This window comes from Carettochelys insculpta, chromosome 4, assembly GCF_033958435.1.
Source record: "Carettochelys insculpta isolate YL-2023 chromosome 4, ASM3395843v1, whole genome shotgun sequence".
Lineage (NCBI taxonomy): Eukaryota > Metazoa > Chordata > Testudines > Carettochelyidae > Carettochelys > Carettochelys insculpta.
In genome coordinates this window covers 135,066,267-135,088,173 of record NC_134140.1, presented here as the reverse complement: position 1 = coordinate 135,088,173, position 21,907 = coordinate 135,066,267, and positions in this window count along the sequence as shown.

Below are 21,907 nucleotides of genomic sequence, written 5' to 3'. Positions count from 1 at the left end.
GGTCTGGTTCTGTTCCATATCTTCATCAATGATTTAGATTGGGGGTGTGCAAAGCTGGGGGTGGGCCCCGTTGGGGGCATAACATTTTCTAACAGGCCACAGCAAAATCTGGGTCTCAGGCTCACCCGTTTTGTTAAAAAACGTTGAACTATGTTCCTGTTTTTATGTCTGTGCAGTCACATTTATGCACCAACTAAGAAAGTTTTAACTTCTACAGACTTATATTTTTACACATGCTAAAGGCTTTTTCCATAGGAATAGAACCGACAGGTTTGTCACTTTGCGTTCCATTAGACAGGTTGGGCGGGCAGGGGAGCCTGCTAATTGCAGGGATGAAAAGTGGGGCCCAACATAAAAGTTTGCTCAGACCTACTTAGATAATGGCACAGACAGCACAGCTACAAAGCTTGTGTCTGATATTAAGCTTGGAGGGGTTAGAACATAAGAACATAAGAACATAAGAATGGCCATACTGGGTCAGACCAAAGGTCCATCCAGCCCAGTATCCCGTCTGCCGACGGTGGCCAATCCCAGGTGCCCCAGAGAAGGAGAACAGAAGACAATGATCAAGTGATTTATCTCCTGCCATCCATCTCCTGCCCTTGTACTGAAGGCTAGGGCACCATACTTTATCCCTGGCTAATAGCCATTTATGGACCTAACCTGCAAAAATTTATCGAGCTCTTTTTTAAACCCTAATAGAGTCCTGGCCTTCACAGCCTCCTCCGGCAAGGAGTTCCACAGGTTGACTGTGCGCTGTGTGAAGAAAAATTTCCTTTTATTAGTTTTGAACCTACTACCCATCAATTTCATTTGGTGTCCCCTAGTTCTTGTATTATGGGAAAAGGTAAATAATTTTTCTATATTCACTTTCTCCACACCATTCATGGTTTTATATACCTCTATCATATCGCCCCTCAATCGCCTCTTTTCCAGACTGAAAGTCCCAGTCTCTCTAGCCTCTCCCCATATGGGACCCGTTCCAAGCCCCTAATCATCTTAGTCGCCCTTTTCTGAACCTTTTCTAATGCCAATATATCATTTTTGAGGTGAGGAGACCATATCTGCACACAGTACTCAAGATGTGGGCGTACCATAGTTTTATATAGGGGAAGTATGATATCTTTTGTCTTATTATCTATCCCTTTTTTAATAATTCCTAACATCCTATTTGCTTTATTAACTGCCACTGCACACTGCGTGGATGTCTTCAGAGAACTATCCACTATAACTCCAAGATCCCTTTCCTGATCTGTCGTAGCTAAATTTGACCCCATCATGTTGTACGTGTAATTTGGGTTATTTTTTCCAACATGCATTACCTTACACTTACCCACATTAAATTTCATTTGCCATTTTGCTGCCCAATCACTCAGTTTGCTGAGATCTTTTTGTAGTTCTTCACAATCCCTTTTGGTTTTGAGTGTCCTGAACAACTTGGTGTCATCTGCAAACTTGGCCACCTCACTGCTTACCTCATTTTCTAAATCATTGATGAACAAGTTGAACAGGATCGGTCCCAGGACTGACCCCTGGGGAACACCACTAGTTACCCCCCTCCATTGTGAAAATGTACCATTTATTCCAACCCTTTGTTTTCTGTCTTTTAACCAATTCCCGATCCATGAAAGGATCTTTCCTCCTATCCCATAACCGCCTAATTTACATAAAAGCCTTTGGTGTGGGACCGTGTCAAAGGCTTTCTGGAAATCTAGGTATATTATGTCCACTGGGTGCCCCTTGTCCGCATGTTTATTAACCCCTTTAAAGAATTCTAATAGATTAGTTAGACATGACTTCCCTCTGCAGAAACCATGCTGACTTTTGCCCAACAATTCATGCTCTTCTACGTGCCTTGCAATTTATTCTTTACTATTGCAAGTGTTGCAAGTGTTTTGGAGCATAGGACTATAATTGAAAATGATTTGAAAAAACTGAAGAAAAGGTCTGAGCTAAATAGGGTGACATTGAATAAGGATAAATGAAAAATGTTCCTCTGAGCGGGGAACAATCAGTTGCCCACGTACAAAATGGGAATTGACTGTCTTGGAAAGCGTACTGGGGAAAGGTTTATGGGGTCAGAGTGGACAAGAAGATAAACATATGAATCAACAGTGTGAAAATGTTGCAAAAGAAGTCAAGATTATTGTGGGATGTATTAGCAGGAGTATTGTAAGTATGACACAAGAATTAATTGCAGTGGAGCTAAGAGCTGCCACAGACCCCGGGGCAAGGTGTGTGGGAAGAGGGGCAGAGCTTCGGGGGCAGGAGCCAGGGCAACCAGCCCTTAGTGCCTCATGGGCTGTGGCACTCTCCTTCCAGGCTGCAGAGCTGCGTAGCTCTCTGGCAGCAATTCAAAGGGGCCAAGGGTCTGAACACTTCAGGTGCCACAGCAGCAGCAGTGGCAGCCAGGAGTCCCAGACACTCGTGCAGTTGCCATCTTTGTTGCCCCTGTTGGTGGGCCAGAGTAATTTTTCCACTGTACTCCATGGTCATAGGCCTCAGCAGCCGCAGCGGGTCCAGTTCTGGGCAGCCCATTCAGGAACAATGTGGACAAATTGGAGAAAGTCCAGAAAAGAGCAACAAAAATATTAAAATTGTTATCAGGCCCCCTGTCAATATTCTCTTCTCCAAATGAAACCTATTTTTGTAGTCTTCCCTCATGAGTCATGTTTTCCAGATTTTTAAACTACATAAACAGTTATTAAAAGGAAGAGGGAGAAAAATGTTCTCATTAACTTCTGAGGGTAAGGCAAGAAGCTTAAATTGCACTGAGGGAGGTCTCGGGTGGACTTTAGGTAATACTTCCTAGGATAGTTAGGGAATGGAATAAATTGCCTGGGGAGGTTAGGGAATCTCCGTCACTGGAGATTTTAGAGCAGGTCAGACAAACATCTCTAAGGGATGGTCTAGCTGGTGCTTGGTCCTGCCATGAGTGCAGATGACTGGACCTGGTGACTCTTGAGGTCCCCTCTAGTTCTATGATTCTAGGCTATGTCTAGACAATGAAGAAATGTAGGGAAATGAGACCCAAACTGTGCACTGCATAATTTGCATAACTTTTTCAACCATTCTTTCAAGAGAGGATTTTCTGAAATTTGGCCCATCTACACAGGGCCAAATTTCAGAAAAAACCTCCTCTTTCAGGGCATCATTGAACAGGGTTGACAGGGGTGGCAAAAAAATGAGTCCGCTTTTCCAAAAGTGTTTTTGTGAAAGTGCCTGTGTTCCTTGGAGGTATCCCATAAAAAGGCTGTGGTCTAGACATAGCCTAGGATATGAAGATGTTATGCACTGACTCCAACAGAGGACAAAAATGCACAACAGAGCTTTGGACGGCAGAGGGGATTAGTGCTTCTATCCATTCTCACACACCAGAGCCCTGCAGTCTTCCAAGGAACCCTTTGGTTAAAATAGCATGAGAATAGCTCACTCAAAGTTCCATTGCATGCAGTCTTGTTGTAGCTGTGTTAGTCTTAGGGTATTAGAGAAACGAGGTGAGTGAGGTAATATCTTTTGGTCCAATATAAAATATTACCTCGGCCACCTTCTCTAAGTAAAAGTTCAACTGCCATAGACATAAAAAATTGGTTGGGTAATCATTGCTTTAAGTAAGTAGCATTCTTTTAAAAAATCTGTTTTGCTATCTGCTGGAAAGGGTTAAAGAATTTTTGCTTGCAAATCAGGAACTGTCCTGGGAATTAACCTCCAAGGAAAGGACAAATCCATTAGGAATGTAACCAGATGGAAAGAAATTAGTGCCAGTCAAATTTAAAAGGATTAGATGGCTGGTAACTAGGTCTGAGTCTACCAAAATGCCCAGTTTCTTTTTCCTATTTTTGGATTGGACTAAGAGTTCTCTCTTCTTTGCCAGTGGGCTTGTAAAATCTCAAATCCCTGCCCAGTAAAAGTCCAGGCGTTTTATGGCTTTCCCGGAATGGCTCTGTAAAAGAACTGGGGCAGAGATGAGGGAAAATGAGAGAACTTGTGAAAAAGAAAGAAGCTAATTACAGAAAATAGACTTAATTTAGAAGCCACAGGTGCCTTTTTTATAAGCTTTTGGTGAGCTTTTGCCCTCAGTAAATTTATATGAGCGTTGAATAAACCATAGAGTTGTTTGCTATGATTTGCTCCAAATGGGGAGCTTTCAGCACTCTTCTGTTTACAGCAAGGGACCCATATGATGTCATATGACTAATAAACCCTATGAAATTCCATTTCGTCAAGAAAAACTGTTGCATCAGATTACTTGCTTTTTTAGGTCTGTATGAGATGGCATTTACGGGTAAGTTAAGAAACTTTATAGATGCATCACTTTCGTTTTAAGACGACAGTTTAGGAGGTTTAAATCTTTTCATTTTATGCATATTTCTTTCTTTCTTTCTTTCTTTCTTTCCTTTCCAGTCACACATTTCAGATCTCATCCAAAAGCTGACACTTATTATCATGATTTTGTTTTAAAGGCCCTGGCCAAAACTTAGTCCAGAAAGAAGGTTTCATTGAGGTGAGTGTGAGGGGTCATTCAACCGAGCAGCCTTGAGTGAAGGAAGGGTGATCTATTTAGGCTCGCTGATTGGATGGGAGTCACTTATGTGCCTTTGCTTCAATGACTATTTAAAAATAAAATCAAAGCACCACAGGAGGAATGCAGATAATGAGACCCAGAAATAAATCTGTATCTGGGTTGGAGATGATGAGAAACATCTGGGAATGTGGTGTGAGAGTCAAACAGGGACAGGGTAGTCAAGAAGTCTAACTGTTCTGTTGCAAGTTCTGCCACTGGCTCACAGTTTTGACCCTGAGCTTGTCACTGAGGCCTAAATTTTTCAAAAATCTCCCCTCATTTTGAGTTTATAGATGTCCCGCTCGAGACAATTAGGGCTGGAGAACTGTAAGTTTTACTGCACACAACTAAATGATGGCCATCCCAGGGACTTGGTGGGGTGAGTCTCCTGACTGGAATGTTGGTACAGTGCTCGGGAAGATTGGCAGCAAAAAGAGTTCAGGTGTTGCATTGCGCACCGATGGGTTCTGGCGCCCAGAAGGAGGTGAGAAGCAGATCAGTTGGAAGTCTGTGTGAAGAAAAAAGGGGGAGAAATTAGGTTGATGTCATTGTAGGGCCTTTTGCAGACCACCACATCTGCAAGAAGAGGAAGAGAAAATGTTTCTAGAAGTACGAGATATATTGAAAACACAAGTACTTGTAATGATGGGGGACTTTAACCACCTAGATATCTGCTCTAAAAGGAATACAGCAAAACACAAAGTTCCTAATAAGGTCTTGGAACATATTGGGGACAACCTTCTGTTTCAGAAAATGAAGGCATTAATGTGGGAGACAGCCATTTTTGACATGATTCTACTGGGAGGTATCTGCAATGACTTGAGATAGAAGGCAGTTTGGACAAAAGTGATCATAAAATAATCATTTTCATGATGCCCAATGAAAGGAAGGAGCGACAGCAGCAGAATAAAGACAATGGACTTGAAAAACTTGAAACAATGAAACTTGAAAAGCAATGGACTTTTCAGACTTTAAAAACAGGCCCCACAGAAATAAAATTTAAGGGTAAAAGTAGTTCAGGAGAGCCGGCAGTTTCTCAGGGAGACAGTGTTTACGGCATAACTGGAAACTTCACAGCCTGAAAGAAAGATTGGTCTCCTACTATCATTCCCATATGATACTTGAATAATCTGAAAATCAATAAGGAAATGTACAAAACATTGACATGACTATGTTATTAAAGAGGAATAGGAAACAGTAGTACAAGCACGGGACAAAATCATAAAGGTCAAGGCACAAAATGCATTGCCCCTAGCAAAGGTCATAAAAGGGAAAAAGAAGAATGTCTTTAAATACTTTACCAGAAAGAGAAAGGTGAAGGAAAACATATGCCTACTTGGTGGGAAGGAGAGCTAATAACTGATGACATCAGGGAAGCTGAGATGTGTGGTGCCTATTTTGCTTTGGTCGTTGCTAAAAATGTTCTTGGTAACCAGCTGCTTAACACACTTAATATTAGCAACAAGGGGGAAAGCATGCAAGCCCAAATTAAGAAAGAACAGGTTAAAGGATGTTTAGAAAATTTAGATGTATTTAAGTCAGCAGGGCTTGATAACATTCACCCTATGGTACTTATGGAGCTAACTGAAACAATCTTGGAGCAGCTAGCAAATATCTTTGAGAATCCTTGGAAGATGGCTGAACTCCCAGAGGACTGGGGAAGGGCAAACATTGTGTCTATCCATAGAAGGGGGAACAAGAAGCAGTAATCATGATATACCTTGATTTGTGTAAGACCCTGACCTAGGCCCACATGCAAACTAGGGATATGCACTCTATATAAAATGATGACAAGGCAAGTGCTCAGCAGGTTGAAAGGCCATACTCAGAGTAGTTATGAATGATTTACTGGGAGGGTCTATCTAGTAGGTTCCTATGGGATCGGCCTGTGTCTGAGACTGTTCCACATGTTCTTTAATGACTTGAGTAATGGAGTGGAGAGTGCTTCAAAATTTGCAGATAAGACAGAGGTGTGAGGGAGTGCAAGCACTGTGGAGGACAGGACTAGATTCCAAAAGACCTTGACAAACTGGAGCATTGGCCTGAAATCAATGAGAGGAAATTCAGTAAAGAAAACTGCAGTTCACTTCACTGAAGCAGAAAAAACCAAATGCACAGCTGCAAAATGGGGAACAAATTGCGAGGTGGCAGCAATTCTGGAGAGGAACTGGAGGTGCTAGTGAACCACATGTTGAATAAGAGCTAACAATGTGATGCATCTGTGAAAGGGGCTAAGATGGCTCTGTTCTCTCCTGTATGAACAGGAGAGTTGTATGTAGCACATGGGATGTGATTGGACCACTCTCTTTGGTACTACTGAGGTCTCAGTTGAAGAAATGTGTCCACACTTTAGGAAAGATGGGGACAAACTGGAGAAAGCTCAAAGGAGAGCAACAAAATGATAAAACATTCGGAAAATTGGCTGTAGGAGTAATCCCTCGGGCAGACCATACAGCCCAGGATACAACGTGTGTGAGCTGAAGGCAAACATTCTCTATCTAGGGGATCCAACTACAGAAGAATCTGCCAGAGCACAGCAGGAAAATCCAGAGTTTGACCACACAGGAAATGCTGTCTGGTCTTTGTCTTGATATGAAGGCTTGATTTTTGAGGTGACAAGTACCTGTAAGTCCCACTGACTTTAGCTGGAGTTGCAAGTGCTTACTGTATCCTGTTAATGTTGTTCACAGTTCAGACAATCCTATTTCCTACATCCTGGAGACATAAAAGTGACAGGGATCCCCAGGACCTGGTATTTACACCTGAGCTTGCCAAAAAAATGTCATGTAAGGTCTCTAACATATGTGTGTCATATTGGTCATCCAAATCATTGTGAGATGTATGTAGGGAGAACACAGCTGGGTTTTTAGGTCTGTGAGTCAAGAGAGGTCACTGAAAAGTGACCCACCTCCTTCTGCCCTTAGCAGAAGGAAGAAGACCAGGAGAAAATGGGTTTCATACCCTTTACCTGAAAGTTTCACCATTTCCAAACTTGAAAGGAGCTGAGGCAGGAAGGGTCTCTGAATCTTTGCTTTTATTTTGACTTTGTGAGGTTTTACTTTTCTTAGATTGGTAACACAGTCTGTGGCAATGCCAACCCTCAGCATTCAAAGCTCATGAGTCACACCTCACAAAGTCACCTGCTTGCATTCAGATAATTGAGTTTTGGTTTCTTCCTAATTATAAGAACATAAGAACATAAGAACATAAGAATGGCCATACTGGGTCAGACCAAAGGTCCATCCAGCCCAGCATCCCATCTGCCGACGGTGGCCAATGCCAGGTGCCCCAGAGAAGGAGAACAGAAGACAATGATCAAGTGATTTATCTCCTGCCATCCATCTCCTGCCCTTGTTCTGAAGGCTAGGGCACCATACTTTATCCATGGCTAATAGCCATTTATGGACCTAACCTGCAAAAATTTATCGAGCTCTTTTTTAAACCCTAATAGAGTCCTGGCCTTCACAGCCTCCTCCGGCAAGGAGTTCCACAGGTTGACTGTGCGCTGTGTGAAGAAAAATTTCCTTTTATTAGTTTTGAACCTACTACCCATCAATTTCATTTGGTGTCCCCTAGTTCTTGTATTATGGGAAAAGGTAAATAATTTTTCTATATTCACTTTCTCCACACCATTCATGATTTTATATACCTCTATCATATCGCCCCTCAATCGCCTCTTTTCCAAACTGAAAAGTCCCAGTCTCTCTAGCCTCTCCCCATATGGGACCCGTTCCAAGCCCCAAATCATCTTAGTCGCCCTTTTCTGAACCTTTTCTAATGCCAATATATCTTTTTTGAGGTGAGGAGACCACATCTGCACACAGTACTCAAGATGTGGGCGTACCATAGTTTTATATAGGGGAAGTATGATATCTTTTGTCTTATTATCGATCCCTTTTTTAATAATTCCTAACATCTTATTTGCCTTACTAACTGCCGCTGCACACTGCGTGGATGTCTTCAGAGAACTATCCACTATAACTCCAAGATCCCTTTCCTGATCTGTCGTAGCTAAATTTGACCCCATCATGTCGTACGTGTAATTTGGGTTATTTTTTCCAACATGCATTACCTTACACTTACCCACATTAAATTTCATTTGCCATTTTGCTGCCCAATCACTCAGTTTGCTGAGATCTTTTTGTAGTTCTTCACAATCCCTTTTGGTTTTGACTGTCCTGAACAACTTGGTGTCATCTGCAAACTTGGCCACCTCACTGCTTACCTCATTTTCTAGATCATTGATGAACAAGTTAAACAGGATCGGTCCCAGGACTGACCCCTGGGGAACACCACTAGTTACCCTCCTCCATTGTGAAAATTTACCATTTATTCCAACCCTTTGTTTTCTGTCTTTTAACCAATTCCCGATCCATGAAAGGATCTTTCCTCCTATCCCATGACCACCTAATTTACCTAAAAGCCTTTGGTGTGGGACCATGTCAAAGGCTTTCTGGAAATCTAGGTATATTATGTCCACTGGGTGCCCCTTGTCCGCATGTTTATTAACCCCTTCAAAGAATTCTAATAGATTAGTTAGACACGACTTCCCTCTGCAGAAACCATGCTGACTTTTGCCCAACAATTCGTGCTCTTCTACGTGCCTTGCAATTTTACTCTTTACTAGTGTTTCTACTAATTTGCCTGGTACTGATGTTAAACTTATCGGTCTATAATTGCCGGGGTCTCCTCTAGAGCCTTTTTTAAATATTGGTGTTATATTGGCCGTCTTCCAGTCATTTGGTACCAAAGTGGATTTAAGGGATAGGTTACAAACCACTGTTAATAACTCCGCAATTTCACATTTGAGTTCTTTCAGAACCCTTGGGTGAATGCCGTCTGGTCCTGGAGACTTGCTACTATTCAGCTTATCAATTAACTCCAAAACCTCCTGTAATGTCACTTCAATCTGAGTGAGTTCCTCAGATTTGTCACCTAAAAAGGCTGGTTCAGATTTAGGAACCTCTGTAACATCCTCAGCCGTGAAGACTGAAGCAAAGAAATCATTTAATCGCTCCGCAATGGCACTGTCTTCCTTGATCGCTCCTTTTATATCTTTATCGTCCAAGGGCCCCACTGCTTTTTTAGCGGGCTTCCTGCTTCTAATTTATTTAAAAAACATTTTACTATCATTTTTTGAATTTTTGGATAGCTGTTCCTCAAAATCTTTTTTGGCTTTTCTTACTACATTATGACACTTAATTTGGGAGTGTTTATGTTCCTTTCTATTTTCCTCACTAGGATTTGACTTCCACTTTTTAAAAGCTGCCTTTTTCTCTCTCACTGCCTTTTTAACATGGCTATTTAGCCATGGTGGTTCTTTGTTAGGTCTCTTACTGTGTTTTTTTATTTGGGGTATACGTTTAAGTTGGGCCTCTAGTATGGTGTCTTTAAACAGTTTCCATGCAGCTTCCAGGGATTTTAGTTTAATTACTCTACCTTTTAGTTTCTGTTTAACTAGCTTCCTCATTTTAGTGTAATTCCCCTTTTTGAAATTAAATGCCAGAGTGTTTGACCGCTGCGGTGTTCTTCCCAACACAGGAATATTAAAAGTTATTATATTGTGGTCACTATTTCCAAGTGGTCCAGTAACAGTTACCTCTTGGACCAGATCCTGTGTTCCAGTCAAGACTAGATCGAGAATTGACTCTCCCCTTGTGGGTTCCTGTACTAGCTGCTCCAAGAAGCAGTCATTTAAGGCATCAAGAAATTTAATCTCTGAATCCCATCCTGAGGTGACATGCACCCAATCAGTATGGGGATAATTGAAATCTCCTATTATTACTGTGTTTTTTATTTTGATAGCCTCTCTAATCTCCCTTAACATTTCAGCATCACTATCACTGTCCTGGTTAGGTGGTCGGTAATATATTCCTAATGCCATATTCATATTAGAGGAATGAATTGTTATCCATAATGATTCTATGGAACATTTTGATTCCTTTAGGATTTTTACTTCATTTGATTCTATATTATCCTTCACATATAGTACCACTCCGCCACCCGCACGACCTGTTCTGTCTTTCCGATATAATTTATATCCCAGTATGATAGTGTCCCACTGATTGTCCTCATTCCACCATGTTTCTGAGATGCCTATTATGTCAACTTCCTCCTTTGATATGAGGTACTCCAGTTCACCCATCTTATTAGACAGACTCCTAGCATTAGTGTAAAAGTACATTAAAAAACTACCACTATTTATATGTCTGCCTTTCACAGACGCGTTGGATTTTTTTATATGCGATTGTTTCACATCTGATCTTGCCCATATATTACTTCCCACGTTCCCTATCTGACTAACTTCTAGGGAATCCCTATCTATGGAGCCTCATGTAAGAGAAGTCTCCGTCCGATCCAGGTGCTCCCCCGCACCAATCGGCTTTCCCCCACCTCTTAGTTTAAAAACTGCTCTACGACCTTTTTAATGTTTAATGCCAGCAGTCTGGATCCACCTTGATTTAGGTGGAGCCCATCGTTCCTGTATAGGCTCCCCCTACCCCAAAAGTGTCCCCAGTTCCTAATAAATCTAAACCCCTCTTCCCTACACCATCGTCCGATCCATGCATTGAGACTCTGAAGTTCTGCCTGTCTATCTGGCCCTGCGCGTGGAACTGGAAGCATTTCAGAGAATGCCACCATAGATGTTCTGGATTTCAGTCTCTTTCCTAGTAACCTAAATTTGGCCTCCAGAACATCTCTTCTACCCTTCCCTATGTCATTGGTACCGACATGTACCACGACCACCGGCTCCTCCCCAGCACTGCCCATAAGTCTGTCTAGATGCCTCGAGAGATCCGCAACCTTCGCACCAGGCAGGCAAGTCACCATACGGTTCTCCCGGTCATCACAAATCCAACTATCTATAGTTCTAATGATCGAATCCCCCACTACTAAAACCTGCTTCTTCCTAACAGCTGGCGCTCCCTCCCCCGGAGAAGTATCCTCGGCACGAGAGGATACAACAGCACCCTCTGGAAGGAGGGTCCCAACTATGGGATGGTTTCCCTCTGCTCCCATTGACTGCTCTCCTTCCCTGAGCCTTTCATCCTCCGTAACAGCATCAGGACTGTCAGATTGGAGGTGGGACAGCCCTACTATGTCCCGGAAAGTCTCATCAACAAACACCTCTGCCTTCCTTAGCTCCTCCAGTTCAGCCACCCTGGCCTCCAAAGCACGCACTCGGTCTCTGAGGGCCAGGAGCTCCTTGCATCGAGCGCACACATATGCCACCCACCCACAGGGTAGGTAGTCATACATACTGCACTCGACACAATAAACAGGATAGCCCCCACTCTGCTGCTGGGCTTCTGCCTCCATTTCCTACTCTAATTATATATGAGGGGTTAATTAAATGTTTCAGATAGAGGTTGTTATAAAGGATTTAAGTTTAAGGGCAATAGAAGTCACTGGCTCCCTCCAAGCTCCCCTCTCAAAACTCCCTCCTGTTAGCACGCACCCTGTTCGCGAGCCCCGGTCGCAAAGCTCCCTGGTCGCTTACTAGCGGGGTTTAAGTGCTCGGCCTCCCTGATAGCTCCTCCCTCTGCCTACAGCTCAGCCAATCAGCACACGGTGTTTCAGTTCAAACCTAATCAAGACTCACAGCTTCCAACTGCCTGACGTTGCCTGACGTTTAATTGTCTTTAAACGTCTAACCCTTCTAGAGTGAACAGTGGGGTCACATTTTCCACCTTTTGTCTGCAACTATGAGGGCTCAGAATTTACCATTATAAAAAATGAAAGCTGTGATTCTCATCTCCTCACCTGACTCCAGGAGCTGGGACTTTAAGGAAAACACCAAATAGCAGAAAATTTGCAATAAAATCAAGACAGCCACAATGCTGTGTCAGGAAGTATCAGGTGGTCTGGACTCAATAGCAACAAGCGCCTCAGCAGCTGAAGCTACCTCTTTAGTATACTAGTTCAGCGAGAGGAAAGAAAACTCTGCACATCCTGGAGAACAGTTTTCCTTGGTTATCATGGAACTGGCTGAAATAAGATCTTTGGAATCTAACCGGCACTCCTACTGCTGGTTGCAAGTGAGCTTATATTTTGTAGCTGGAAAGGAATGAAGAATGAGATTACAGAAATTGGTCTGTGCATGTATAAGAGCTGACAAGGAACAAATACTGGTTGAACCACTCCAGTCCAGCACATTCTCATCTGGCAACATCCATAATCTGGCATGATTTTAGTTAGCCAGATTACCACTTATCATGGGCACCCCAAGCTTCCTGGGGTGCCATAAAGTTGGTTTCCAGCCACCAGTCCTGGGTCTCACTGTTCTGTGCTGTTATTTAGCTGTAATTTCCCCCTAAATGTCTTCTAAGGGTCCAGCAAGCAGTGAAAGTGTTGGTAATGCTGCTAGACAATACTGACCTCCCATAGTCCGGTAAATTCTCTTGTTCAGCACCAGTCAGATCGGGAGGGAGCTGGACTAGAGAGGTTCAGCCTGTATTAGGGATGAGCAATCAGCACTCTTTCCTGTGAATGATGATGGTAAAATATGATGATATATATAAACAAGCAAGTACGAATAAAGTTAAATGATAGGCCAGCTAAGAAATGACTTGAGAATTGAGGCCAGACTCCCTCACTACTGGGAGATGCTGTGCTATCGGCCATTTCTTCAAAATATTCTCCCCTCCTTCCCATCTTTCACTTTTTTTTTTGTCTCAGTTTAGCTTTGGCCTTTTAGCCACTTGCTGATCTTGGTTGTCCATTGAGCTACTTGGCTCTAACCTCACTCAGCCCTGCTAGTGAGTAAGATACACAACAGGGCACAACCTGCATAGTGTTGGCATTAGAGACTGAGAGATCTCATTCCTCCCCAGTTTTTGTCCCAACTGTCCTCAGGTAGTTGTTGAACAGTAGCGAACACTGTGGAGACATCCACCCATCCTCAAAACCCATGTCAGAACCCAAATGGAGCTTGTAATAGGAGTATAGACAGCCTTCTCCAGTCTGGAAAGATGAGGGGATTAGCTGTGGGGAGTATCATGCAGCTTCAAAACCTGACTGCCAGGGCTCATCTGTCTCCCCTCTTCCTCGTCTGTGATCAACTGACTAGGCCTCTTTTCCAGCCCAGAAAACATGACCTTTATTTCTCAGTGTTTTCAGCTGTGCTGCACTGAGGCAGTGGAGCAAACAGAAATTGTGGGATCCTGGCTTCTGCTTAATTAAAAGGATTACTGTGGGCAGAAGTTTCCAACAAGGAATTTCAAATCTTAATTGAAAAATCAAATGTACTGGCCGAGGGCAGCTTTATTTTTTATCATAACCCTAATAATGGCTCACTAGCTGCACAGGACATCTCTCTTCTGCCGCCAAAGGTAATTGTGCTGCTTTGCAAGGACGTGCAGGATTGGCTTTGCTGCCTAGCAAAGAGGCACAGACAGCCATGTGGATCCACTAAGCCTTCTGTGATATGAAAGAGCAGACGCAGAAGCCTATTGATCATGTACAATAAATCAATTATTTTTCCTCCAACCAAGAGTGGAAAATAATGACTCATAGAGGTTAGTCTGTGACCTTAAAGCGCATGGTAATATTGCAGCATTTGGCACCAGGTTCTCTGCTTCATTTATTGTCAGACTGCTCCCCCTGAGGTCACAATCATTCACTTTTGATTTATGAGGCTAAAGTATTTGCTCACTTTTATTATTTAACACATCATCTTTTTGCTAGAGGTATGGTGAGTTCGGCCTTGAGAATGCAGTTCAGCATTACCGCACCTTTAGACATTATGGGTGAGAGTCCAACACACGAAAGACACTGTACCATAGCGTTTTGCATAGAAGTTGGGATGCATGGAAATTCTGGATTTCAGTACAGCTGGGTCTGATATTTCCAAAGCTCCTCAGGACCTCTCATCCTACAGTTAGCTTTGAAAAATCTCAGGTTTGAACTTTATAAGGAGATGTCAGATCTGAACACAGGACCAGTATTGAGGGTGGCGTCTCATTTCCAACCAAGCGTCTGGATGAAACGCAATGCGCTCTGAGTCATCGTGAGGGTTTGAACCAGGCTTGCAAACCTACCCTAATCTCCTCAGTTTAAACTAAAGTGATGGGATTTTAGACTGGCACATAACCTCTGGACTAGGCCCAATGGATTTCCCTTGGCATCCAGTGAATGGTGGGCCCCACCACCATCTCTGAACTTCCCACCATGAAAAGTTCAGAGGAGATGACAGGCTCCTGAGGTCCCTGTGGAGGGCCATTTTTAGTTTTGATCTCTAGCTCTCTGTATAGGCTGCCGCTACACTATATTCCCCTTTAGGAAGGGGAATGCAAATGCAGGTGATCGAAAATGCAAATGAGGCGCTGATTTACATACCATGTGCCTCATTTGCATAACATCAGACACTTGCTGTTCCGGAAGTGCTGTTTCCTGCTTCCTCATATTTTTCAGGAAGAAGGGTTCTTTCGAAAATGGGTCTGTTTTTGAATGGACCCCATCTACACTGCTCACGGCTTGTTTTTGTTCCCAAAACAGCACGTTTGGAACAGCAAGTGCCTGCCGTTATGCATATGAGGCACAAGATATGTAAATCACCACCTCATTTGCATGTCCAATCACCTACGTTTGCATTCTCCTTCTGAAAGGGAAATGTAGTGCCGATGCAGCCTGTATGTTGCAAAAGCAGCGATGGAAAATAATATGCAGTGGAGTTCATGTGGCTGCCTGACACTCTGGTTTTCTGTCAGAGCCCTTTTGGCAGGTCTGCAGCCCGTGTATTTTATTTTCAGTCTCAGAGCCATCCTGAATTCCAGAATGCTCCTTTCCCAGAGTGTGACAGCCAAGTGGGGAGGCTGGTAGCGGTGGAGAAAGAGGTCAAAGCAAAAGCAATACATACAGGTTGAATAAATCCATCCGTAAATAAGTTAAAAATAGATAAACAATGCAAACAAAATGAAAAGAAATAATAGCAAGGGATGGGCTGGGGGAGAAAAATGAACTTTCCCTCCCACTCCACGTCTGTATGACGAGATGTATATTGGGAGTCTCTAGGTATTACTGTTATTCTGCCACCAGTGGCTTACGCTTACTTTTCAACCCCTCTCCCATCAATAAAGCAGAGATCAGATCATTAGTTTGTGCATGAAAACTAGTGTCTCCCTCCCAAACTAACAACTGTGTTTCATGTTGTCCGTCCCCCAGTACACTCAGATACAGTGAAGGTATTTCAGCTGCTTGGGGTGCACGTGTGTTTGTGTAGCAGCTTAGTGATATATGTCTGCCATGTGAATCAGGTTTCAATTTCATTTCTTGGCAGGAAGGTATGTATCTGATGCCCTCAGTTGTTAATTTTAGTTTGTGTTGGTGAAATACTGTTGTGAAGGTGATATCTGATTCCTGGTGTATTTCCTTTATCTTTATCCCTACTGTAATACCTGATCCCTATTTTTCCCTGTTTTCGTTTAGCAAAATACCAGTTTGCAGAACTCAAAGTGCTTTAGAGCTATTTACTAAGTCTCACAATATTCATGTGTAGTAGGATTTTATCATTTTATGGTGGAAAACCAGAGGCACAGAGAAGTCCTATGGCTTACTGAGGTCATATAAGAAAATTCTGGCAAAGATGGAAACTAAACTAAGCTGAACTGGATCCAGCCTAATGTGCTAACTAGAGCTGGGCGAACTTTCATCTGAAACTTGTGTGTAAAAAAAATATATGGATGTGGTAACCTCAAAACATTTTGTGAATTTATGTCAAGTTCATCACATTGTGCAACTGACAGCAAGAAACATTTTGCAGGAAGCCACAGGTTTTGGTTAGCGTTTTTGAAATGAAACAATATTTTTCATTCAAAATGACTTTTTGTTTCAAAACACATTTGCTTTGAAAGGTAAAATATGTAAATGTTAGAAATCAAAATAAAACATTATAGTTTTGTCATGTTTCATTCAATCAGCAACTTTTTTTTAACTTTGCCAGAATTGCCAACAAACTGAAAAAATGTGTAGTTGACCGAGCCCAACCTTCACAGTCTTAAATTATGTGTTTAAGTTTGTAGGGCAGATCAATGGCAGGGCTGGAAACAGCAACCAGAAATCAGGATGTCCAGTCACCCATGCTATTGTGGTCTCCACAGGAGATAGTTCCCTGCGAGATGCATGGGTCACACTATCTTCCAATCACACCTCTTTGCTGACATTGGTGATGTGTTTGGTGAGCCCCCAGCATTTATCTCTGTGTTTACTAAAACAGTGCTTTTAGCAGACAAATAGGCAGGCAGCTTTCTCTTCTATTGTACTGCTAACCTTTGTTACTCTCTAGTCTTACAGACCATCAAAATCCCATCTCCAATTAGATCATTTCTCCAAACACATACTGTTGGGTCATTTCATATCTTTGTCCATTAGCATTGGAAACATCACCCCTATTTACTTTGTGTTCATGCAGGTCTAGAATGCCTCTGGGGTTGTGCTGCTATGGTTTAACTCAAAGGATCAGAATCGTACTTGCAGTCAGTACAAGTTTCTATTGTACCAGTAAATTAACTGTCTCAAAGCCTTCAAGCAGCCTGTCAATGCAAGTCTAAGGGATGCTCAAGTACTTCCCCCTGCAGTCTTTCAAAGGTCAGCCATTCATGCTTACCCAAGGTTGGCCTTTGGTGGAAGAAGGCTGCAGATTTGCTGGGGAGGAAAAGCCATTGTGCAGAACCTGCAGATTGCACTGTTAATTTCTGTAGCTGGCCTGCCATCTAACAGTAATGCCAGCAATCTTTCAGCACTTACAATTCTGGAACACCTGCCCGGGGTGCCTCAATTTTCAGTGTTTTAAGTGATTGGGATGGCAAAGTTGATTTCTAAACAAACAATTCAAAAATAAAATTAGACCAACCTTGTCTGCATCTCCCTCTGGCAGAAGTCCACATACACAGTCAAGGAACTGTGAGATTTAACAAACTGGAGAAGGATTTTAGTAGGACTTCCTTGTAGGCGTGCGATGCCGATCATTATGTTAATGCTAGCATATCGATGAAAGGAATCCAGACAGTTGTGACTCCTGTTATTTGTGTTAGTTATTTGTGTATATGTCCCCCAATCCCAGTGAAGATTGGACACACAAACTGAAGTGCTCACAGTCAGAAGAGAGAAGGTGGGTGGGGAAGGTGGGTGGGGAGCAGCAAGCTTTAGTGGTTGCAATGGGAACAGATTGCCGGTCACCGGAGTTCCAATGGGCTGACCTCTGCTGGGTCACTCTGCTGCAAACTGCTGAGTTTACACCTGCACCCAGGTCATTCGGAGCACAACTGCTCCAACTCACAAGTGGTGCACAGTTCCAGGCGCAGACTCGGACACACCCAAGTGACTCTTGTTGAAAGGGGATCTCATTTCAAGTGTTTGGCTTACAATGGGCTGCCTTCAGAGTTAACCCCTTGGCTGTCTGCGGTTGCTGCAACCTCCAAGGCAGTCGGTCAGTATGATCTTTACTAGCTTGGATAGGTGCCATTTGTGCCCAACCACTTTCAGATGTCATCAGCCTTGTGTTTCCTGTCCAGACCCTAGGCTCTCCAGCAGCTGGCTTTGGAACTTGCTCCTCCCACCAGACTCCATGCCTCTGTTTCAATGACAACATTAGTCCTCCCAAGTCATCCAGCAAACCCCCCAGCTCCCCAGCACCCCCTCCTTTATACACCATGCACAGGGGAGTCGTACAACATTCTGCCCCCTTATGGCTGTCTCTGACTAATCCGGCCTGGAGTTCTTTGTTATCTGAACAAGCCTTAAAAAACATGAAAAGGAGTTCAGTCCAGCGCTGGGTGTCAGTCCTGACGCCTGGCTTTCATTACAGCAGCTTTCTCTGCAGTTCTTTCTGTGGCCTCCACCTTCGCATGAAGCATGCAGTGGTGATGCTAATGGAGAATCCAATGTTTGCATTTACTGCCACTATGGCTGAATTCCAACCTTTCTGTTTATCACAAAGTGACTGTGGCTATGGTGTCTATTCCTCTTGCCAGCCAAATAAGGCTCTCGTGTTATCGCACCCCTCCTTTCAGCATCCTTACAATAGCTACTACCAACTTATCAGCATTCCGCCTTGCCATTGAAAGCTATTTGTGTTTCTGGTCCTGGCTGTTTTTCTGATATGTTGACACATTTTTCTTTGCAAGCTTTTTGATCAATGAATAAAGGGGAGCGAGCTGTCCTAGTCTGTGTCTCACAGATTTTCTTCTTGCAGTGGGAGGGCCACTTTTGTGCTTTGAAGAAGGTCAGGTATACTGATCTGCTCCATTTAATTTTGCTTTTATCATTAATAACTTTCAGTCAGTTGAATAATTTTTTGTAGGGTGGCTGGGCCGCCGTTGGTTTCCTGCACTTATCTGCACCGTCCGAAGGGAAATGAGGTATTTGGAATCAGTACATGTGGCAGTCAAATGGTCCTACACCCCATCCCACCCCATTGTTGATATGACATCATTGCCCAGGAAACCTCAGATAACTGGGAAAGTTTGAGCCACCATGGGTTAACATGATTATAAGGAGGAGGGAGACAAATTATTCTCCTCAACCTCAGACAATAGGACAAGAACCAGTAAGGTTATAATTGTAGCAAGGGGGTTGAGGTTGGACATTAGGAAAAAACTCCAACCTGGCGGAATAGTTAAACATGGGAATAAATTGCCTAGGGAGGTTGTGAAATCTCCACCATTGGAAAAGTTGAAGAACAGGCCAGACAAACACGTGCCAAGGATGGTCTAGATGACACCTGGTCCTGCCGTGAGTGCAGGGGACTGGTCTTCACCTCTTCAGGTTTCTTCCAGTACTATGATTCTGTGATCTGTTTAGAGCCAGAGACCTAGAAGTGGGCAGCGTGTGTAGCACACAGGACAGTGGTGTAGGAGTCAGGAGTTCAGGGTCCTGTTACTGATCTGCTTTACCCATGGTGGAGAGGTAGTAGCAGTCCAATAATAGATATTACCTCATCCCCCTTGTGTCTTTACTATCGTACACCAACATGGCTGCATCCACATTGCTTACGCCTGATCAGATGAGTGAGTCTGGCTACGTCATTGCCACTCTTTGTGCCTCCATTTCCCCATCTCTAGTCTCTGTTCAAAGACTAATATCTCTGGAGTACAGACTTTTTTGTAGGTATTGCCTATACAGAATCAGTTTGCCAATTTAATTGAACTGATCAGTAAATGAGCAAAGCCTTGGAATGAAAGGGCTTATGCTGGTATAACTTCATCCCAACTAGGGCCTATCCTGGTGTAATTTCATCCTGTCTAGGGCTTATCCTGGCATACCTTTGAGAAATAATCCCACCCCTGCACACGCACATCCCTAACCAACATACCTCTACCAGTAAACCTTTAAGTGTAGACCGGACTTTACCACACCTTCCAGAGTGAGGCCCCAGTCTGCACTGGAGGCTGGTGGGCTCCTACCCTACTCATATCATGGAAGAAAGCTCTCTGCCCAAATCCTTTTTAAGACCCTTTCCTCTGGGCATTATTTATTGTTTATAACAATGGCCACCGCAACCCCCAAAGCGAAAGAAACCATCCGACTGAAAACACTGACTGCAGCCCCCAGAGGCACTTCCCTGCCTCCAGCACCTCAGAGAAGGAAAACACACCATTTGAATCAGAGCTCTCAGACCCTGCTTCCTCTTCCTTACACACCCTGCCCTGCCATGTGACAGGCTGGGGCCTCCTCGTCCTTTCCTGGATGCTGTGTTAATCATCTTATATGGCCTCCAAGTACACACAGAGCAAGAAGAGGTCACACAACCCACCACTGGTGGCACACTTGAAGATGTGGGCTCACCATTTGCTGTTAAAGATGCGAGAGTTTCTGCATTGGGAGTCGGAACTAGTTACCCAAATTCAGTCCTGCTCGAGGGCTCGGAGGGAGGAGGAGCAATCCAGGCCTTGCAGAGAAAAGTGTTGATATGTAAGTACTCAGCCACCCAGCTGCGGCTCAGAATCATAGTGGTATATTTCCTGGTATCACATGATGGACTGGTGATTACAGCAATGCTCTGACTATCTAAAGACCTTGGATTTTCCTTCTGCTGCTGGTTGTAACATAGGTCAAACTGGATTTGGACTGGCCTTATTCCATTACAGGGAAGAGAGAAAGGAATAAAAAACCTCCCATTTTTGTGTGTAAATGAATGGTACAGATGAGAGTTTATTCAAGGATGCCCTTTCTTTCTAGGGTCGCAGGGGTGACCGCGTGAGTCTGTACCTTCAAAAACATCAAGACGTCCTGTGGTATTTTATAGACTAACAGATTTAGACCCACTTCTTTCTAAAGTGACAGAGAGAAAGCTGTGCTAGTCTATATACTACCAAAACAAAACAACAGTCCAGTAGCACTTTAAAGACTAACAAAATAATTTATTAGGTAGTGAGCTTTCGTGGGACAGACCCACTTCTTCAGACCATAGCCAGACCAGAACAGACTCAATATTTAAGGTACAGAGAATGAAAAATAGTAATCAAAGTTGACAAATGAGAAAAATATTACCAAGGTGAGCAAATCAGAGAGCAGGGGGCAGAAGTGGAGGGGGAGAAGTCAAGAATTAGATAAAGCCAATTATGCATGAGCCCCTATAAGGACCTAGAAAGTTCCAATCCCAGTTCAAACCACATGTTAATGTGTCAAATTTGAGTATAAAACAGAGTTCAGCAGCTTCTCTTTCCAAACTGCTGTGAAAATTCCTCTTCAGTAAAACGCAGACTTTCAGGTCATTAACAGAATGGCCCACTCCATTAAGGTGCCGGCTGACAGGTTAGTGAATCAGCAGTGTTTTTATGTTTGTTTTATGCCCATTAATTCTTTGTCTAAGAGAGTTTGAACTCTGTCCAATATACAAAGCACCTGGGAATTGTTGGCACGTGATGGCATATATGATGTTAGTTGAGGAACATGAGAATGTGCCTGTGATTCTGTGAATAACGTGATTAGGTCCAGTGATGGTATCTCTAGAATAGATATGTGGACACACTTGGCAATGGGCCTTGTTGCAAGGAAAAGGTGTTCCTGTGGTTTAAGCTCTTCCTCTCTTGGTCTTTCTTTCATTTCTCTTTAGAAATAAAGGCATTAGGAAATTTCATACAAAGAAACTACATGAAGAGAACCTTAGAGCCAGAAGCACAATTAAATCAATTGGAAGAATATGAAATCTGCACAGTCTGTCTTGGCAGTACAATACAGTGGCTGACTGCTGCATGGGAACTTGTAATTAATGATTTCCGTGGAATCCATGAAAGGTTTTTTTTTTTTTTTGCCAGGAATACCCCAGGAAGCTTAAACAGAAAAAAAGAAAACCATCTTGCCAAGATCATCAAAGACCTGACTCTGTTCCCCTTGTAGGGCTGA